The sequence below is a fragment of the Nyctereutes procyonoides genome, unplaced genomic scaffold (genome assembly GCF_905146905.1).
Source record: "Nyctereutes procyonoides isolate TBG_1078 unplaced genomic scaffold, NYPRO_anot_genome, whole genome shotgun sequence".
Taxonomy (NCBI): domain Eukaryota; kingdom Metazoa; phylum Chordata; class Mammalia; order Carnivora; family Canidae; genus Nyctereutes; species Nyctereutes procyonoides.
Genome location: NW_026575028.1, coordinates 4,654,596 through 4,660,595, shown reverse-complemented (window position 1 = coordinate 4,660,595; position 6,000 = coordinate 4,654,596).

Below are 6,000 nucleotides of genomic sequence, written 5' to 3'. Positions count from 1 at the left end.
CACTCAGTCCAATGCCCTCAGGGGACAGATAAGGAAGCGGGCCCTGAGAGACAGGTGAATGGCAACAGTAAGAAGAGAGACTAGAACTCAGGCCTCTAAACTTGTAGGCCATTTGCTTTCTCCAGTGAAACAAGCTCCTGATGGTTTTCAGGCTCTAAGGTGGCCTCTCCCAGTCAATCAACAGGCCAGGCTGGGACGCCACCCCAATGAGCCTACTTAGAGACTTTAATGCATTCGCTTAATATTTCTAGAGCACTTATCACAGGCCAAACACTAGAGATATAGCGAAGAACAACAAAGATAATGACCCAAGACTCATGGAGCTTGTGTCCTAGTGGTGCAGACAGAGCAGAAGCAAATAAATGGAAACAAGAAGATAGCTGATATCAGATAGTGACAAATTCCACAGAAAACAAGACAGAAAGAAGACACAAGAGAGTGACCGGGGTGTGCTTCAGAGCTGGGGTCAAGGTCAAGCTTGCCAGGGGCTGATGTCTAAGCTGAGACCTGAATGACAGGAAGAAGGAGCAGGTGTAGATCTGGGAGGGAGAGCTGTCCTCACAGAGTTCACAGCAGGTGCAAAACCACTGAGTGGGGGTGGGGGAGGAGCTTGACTAAGAGGAGGCCACTGGGGCCTGAGTTCAGGGAGAGAGAAAAGCGAGAAGGTAAGAGATGCAGGCCAAGGGCTCCCTCAGGCCAGGGAGAGAATTTGTTTTTGCTCTCAATACAATAAGAGGTCACTGGACGGTTTTAAGCACATAGGTGCCATGGTCTCACTTAAGTGTTGAATAGATCATTCTGGATGCCCTGGAAAGAAGAAGAAAAGGGGCAAGAATAGGAAGAGGAAGATGAGTGGTCAAGCAATGACAGCAGTCTTCTAGGGCATACACCTGTCAAACCATAGAGCTGGGGTTCTCCTAAGGCAGCAGAGCAGGCTGCGCCCAAAGCCAAGCATGCCTTTCAGGTATCCTCTGAAGTTATGCATTGTGGGTCTGGCTTTTCAGTCCCTTGTGATTCTTAAAGACACACCCTTATGTACTCATGTCAAAGGAGCAAAATAGAAATCCCTTCGCACTATTTTCTGCCTGAAAGGAAGACAAACAAACCACAAATCACTACGTCTAGGACTGGATCATTAATTATGTGGTGAAGTAAGTATGTGGAATAATAAAATCTAAAATACGCTTGTACCTTTAAATAACTCATGTCCATTGGAAAATATATTAATCCTTTGGTTATTGACCCTGGCACTTAGAAAAGAAATAATGGGTAATCCAAAAAAATCATCTTCATAATTTGTATTTGGGTTAAACATGCACTTAATGATGAGTATTCAGAGGCAAGTTGGAGCTATTCAATGGTCAGTGGTATTTTGGTTCATATCTTTGTCCAAATTGAATCATAAATGTTTTTAAAAAATATTCCCTCTCTCATCAAATATTTGTTGTATGCCCATTACACACCAGGCATGCTGGGTCCTGGAGCAAACAAACAACCAATATGTTCCCTGTCTGTGGAACTTACAATCTAATGGCTGGGCAGACATTGAGGAAGAAAAACACACAGAAATAGGCAGCTACAATTTTTAATAAGGCCTGTAATAGAAAAGAGAAGAGAGAGGGGCACCTGGGTGGCTCAGTGGTTGAGTGTCTGCCTTTGGCTCAGGTTGTAATTCCAGGGTCCCGGGATCGAGTCCTGCATTGAGTTCTGCAAGGAGAGGCTGCTTCTCCTTCTGCCTATGTCTCTGCCTCTGTGTCTCTCAGGAATAAATAAAATCTTAAAAAAAAAAGGCAGAGAGAATAATGTAGAGATTCTCATTTAGATCATGAGGGTTGGAGAAAGCTTCTATGTTGAAACTCTAAGATGGCCAAGGACCACTGTGGCAGTTGACACACTTCCACTGCTCCCCGACCTCATCCTTATTTCCTACCTCTCTTCCAACAAATACTTGCCCTGGAACTCAATCTCCTACCCCCTCATCCTTCTCTCCAAATACCATGTCCTCTAAGCTCTGTGACCCCAAGTGCAAGCAGACATCCCTCAGAGCCATCATACGGAATTGAGGAGGGGCCAGGAGCCAGGGTGCTACACAGAAAGGATCATGGAACTTCTTGGTCTGATTCTCACACAGGGTCTCACTCCTTTTATGACCCTTGGGGATTGCTTCCTCTCTCCAGAAGTCTCAATGTCCCCCCATCTGTCAAGTGGAAGGAAGTACACTGTCCCTGGAGTCCCCAGGGCAGCTCCCAGATGTCCTTGGAGGGTCCCAAAGCAGACTGGCATCCCCCAGGCCAGACTGAGAGCAGAGAGTCTGAGAGCATGAAGGAAAAACCCTAATCCCTCTGGGTCCCCTACAGACTAAGCCTCGGGCAGGGCCAGATCCCATGCGAGGCTCCCAAAAGACTTCTTTTAAAAAGCTACCTGCTAGCCCCTGACATTTCTCCCTACCAGGTTTCAGAAACAAACCCTTGAGACCAGGTGAGGAATGTGTGGTAGGAATAATGTGATTGAAGAAAGTGTGTGGATTTCCGTTTCTGGATGCAGTGCTTGATATAAAGTCAGATATGAGTTGCTTACAGTACTACACTTATCTCCTCACTCAGCCAGCCTTCCCCTCACCCTCAGCCTCTATCCTGTGAGTCTGGCCAGAAGCACTCTTCATTAGCACAAAATCCTGCAGTGGCAATGTGACTTCTGCTGACAGAGACCCAGGCTAGCTGTAGGCAAGAAGAGGAGAAGATAAATCTTTTTTGCCATTTCCTATTGCCCGCCCCTCCCAGGCTCGGCTCTGCTATCTCTAGAGTAGGATTGGGGAACTGCCAAGGAGAGCAGCTGATGGAAGGAGAGGTCAAGGAGGGGAGCTACCATGGACCTGAATGAAAGGAAAGAATAGGGGGCATACACATGATTCACAGGAGGGAGGTAGCCCTAGTCTGGGCTCTGGTTGCTGTTCTACCAACACCGATTGGGTGATATCACATCCCTCTCCTAATGGGAAATGAGATCACCCTAGACAACCTTCAAGCCATCTTCCAACTCTAAACTTTAAAATGCTCAGCGAATGCTAATTTCTACAGCTGTGCTCATCACACATGTACCATGAAGGAAATGGGACAGGCCGCAGGCTGTGGGGATCACTGTTTGATAAAAAGGGCATGCACCGGTGCTGCTTTGCCTGCCTGTCAGGAGCAGTACACCTGATGAATGATGACTAAGAACTTGACACACTCCCAGAGACTTTGGTGGACTGTAGCACAAAGGTGAAGGATCCAGGGCTATTCATGACATTTGGGGACTGGGGCCAGGGCAGGCCACATCACTCCAGCATATCCAGTACACTTAAGAGCCACCACCTCAACTGACCAGATTTGAGAAATTTATTTTAACAGTGTTTTAGACTAAGCCTGAATCATATTGCAATGCTATCGACAGAGTCTCTTGATTGTTTTATAATTGCACATTTACTTCAGTCTATTATTGTCCATCACAGCACCAGGTGCTGGAGAAGTAAAGATGAATAGAATCCAGTCCTTGCTCTCCAGCAGTTCCCAACTGACCTGCTGGAGCACCCTGGGGTATCCTGAACCATTAGTCTAAATGGTACCTTTTGCATAACCCCTTCTGGGCAGGCAGTCTGGTGGGCCCACAGTCTGGTGAGCAGATTATAGCCAGTCATTGGTCTCCCTTTGTCTTTTCAGTTGAGCACCCTGGTACAGTGAACAATCTGCACAACTGATCCTGGTGGTCATGATGAGATGTCAAATTTCAATCAATGTCTCACATATACTTTTGCTCTAATGTGAAATGCACATTAGCAGTATCAGTCAAATGGAACCCAGGCCCCCAAAGTCACATGATAGTGGAGAGTGGAGTAAGCTGGCTATGAGAAGAGGTAAGAGCTATAAAACCTAGGCAACATGATGGCTTTTGGAATGCAAGGTAATGTAACATATGAAATAGACAAGAGCAGGTATTCATAGCAGCAAACTAGTATTAGAGGGATAGCAAACGATGGTGTGGTAAGGGTGGATGCTTTTGAACTCACTGTAAGACCCAGTTATACTGCAGCAATAATTGCACTATAATTATTCTTGACTTATTTAAATTGTTTTAGTATTTTAATGCCTTGAAGTGTGCCACACACAATAAAATTAGTAAAGTAAACCAAAAAAAAAAAAAAAGGTTGGAAACTACCAAGCTCGTGGAAAAGAAATGTATAAGAAAATAATTCCAGCTCTGTGCTTGAGTTCATACTGGAGACATGAGATCAATAGGAGCAAGGCACTTAGTTCTACCTAGAGAGGTCAAGGAGGGACTCCAAGAAGTGGTGTAATAAAACAAGTTTTGAAGGTTGAGTAAGAGTTCACCAAGGATATAGGGCAAGAAAGGCTTCCAAGTCATGGGAACCTCTTGGGCAAATATGTGGAAGAATGAACAAATTTTGTTTGCTGAGCTGCATATGGTGGTGTGGCTGGAGAGGGCAGAAAGAGTATGAGTGTCAAGAGCGGAGGTTGAAGCCAGCTCACAAAAGAATACTAAGAGTGTGACTCCTGTCTTATTCTTGTCTCAAATTCAAACTCCCGCACCACCCCAGCAGAAAAAGTCGGATCATTCTGAAGATCCACATGACGGAAATTTCTCTGGAGTCAACAAAACGCTGTTTAACTTTTTAATTTGGGTAGTTACTACCCATAGCACTACTAAATAGCTGACAGAAATATCAAGGAGCCACTTCTGCTGAGTAGAAGGCTACATTTGGATTAGTTTGTATGACCCATGAAAATGTGGGGCCTCTTGATTGAAAATAATTAGAAATTTTAAGACAGCAACAACAGAGGATTAAATGAAGTGCAGGTCCTGTTGAAGCATGGAGCCTTGTGCAGGTGGCCTGCCCATAGGACCAGCCCTATGGCTGAGGGAGACCAGAAGGCCTAGAACATTTTCTCTCTATTGGATTTATTTCTTTGGGTAAGAGAGATGGATGGAGGATGGGAGAGATTGAGAGGCCATTTCAAAGCATCAAAACTCTTTTTTTTTAAGCTGAATTTTCAACATTCAGTATGTTGAAAAATAATATACAGTCATGCTGTATATTACATCTGCATAACTTATTAATAACTAGAAGTTTGTACATTTTGACCCCCTTCACTCATTTCTCCTCCCACAACCCCACCTCTGGCACCCATCAATCTATTCTCTGTATCTATAAGCTTGGCTTGGGGATTTGTTTGGAGTTTTTTAGATTCCAGCGTAGAAGTGATATCATATGGTATTTATCTTCTCTGACTCACTTAGCATAATGCCCTCAAGATCAGTCTTATTTCTATTCTTCCAGTATTTACCTTTAATTTTTTTTTCAGCAGAAGCAGTTTTATTTCCAACAATGTGTGATTGTCAACTGATAATTACTTTATCTTGTCCTTTTTTTTTGTTTCTGTTAATTTCAATTTTAACTAAGTTTAAGTTATACAGATATTTTCTCCTTGTGAAAAACTAACATTATAAGTTTGATCAAGTTCCTCTTTAACTACATCCCCAATCCTCTCTCAGAAAGTAATGACCATATTTATTTTTGAAACATATTCTACCAAAAATAAAAAATAAAAAAAGAAACATATTCTTTTTTTAAAGAAACATTCTACCAACTTTTTGCATTACATGCATTACATTATATATATATTTACATATATATTTATATATAGGTATATGTGTGTGTAACTGCAAAAAAATATATTTTCTGCTATTCTATTTCTTGAAATTTATCATGAAGAAACAGTTGATTAGCTAGGCAAAGATATATAGGAAAAAGTTTGCATAACCATATTGGAAATACTTATTTTATTGAAAACATCCTAAATATCCATCAACAGGGGAGAGGATTGGTTAACTAGACTGTGGTACGTTCATACATTATAGCAAAAATGATGTAATATATTCTTAAATCCATTGACATAAAAAGATAACTAGAATATATTCTAAAATGAAATAAATCTGCTTACA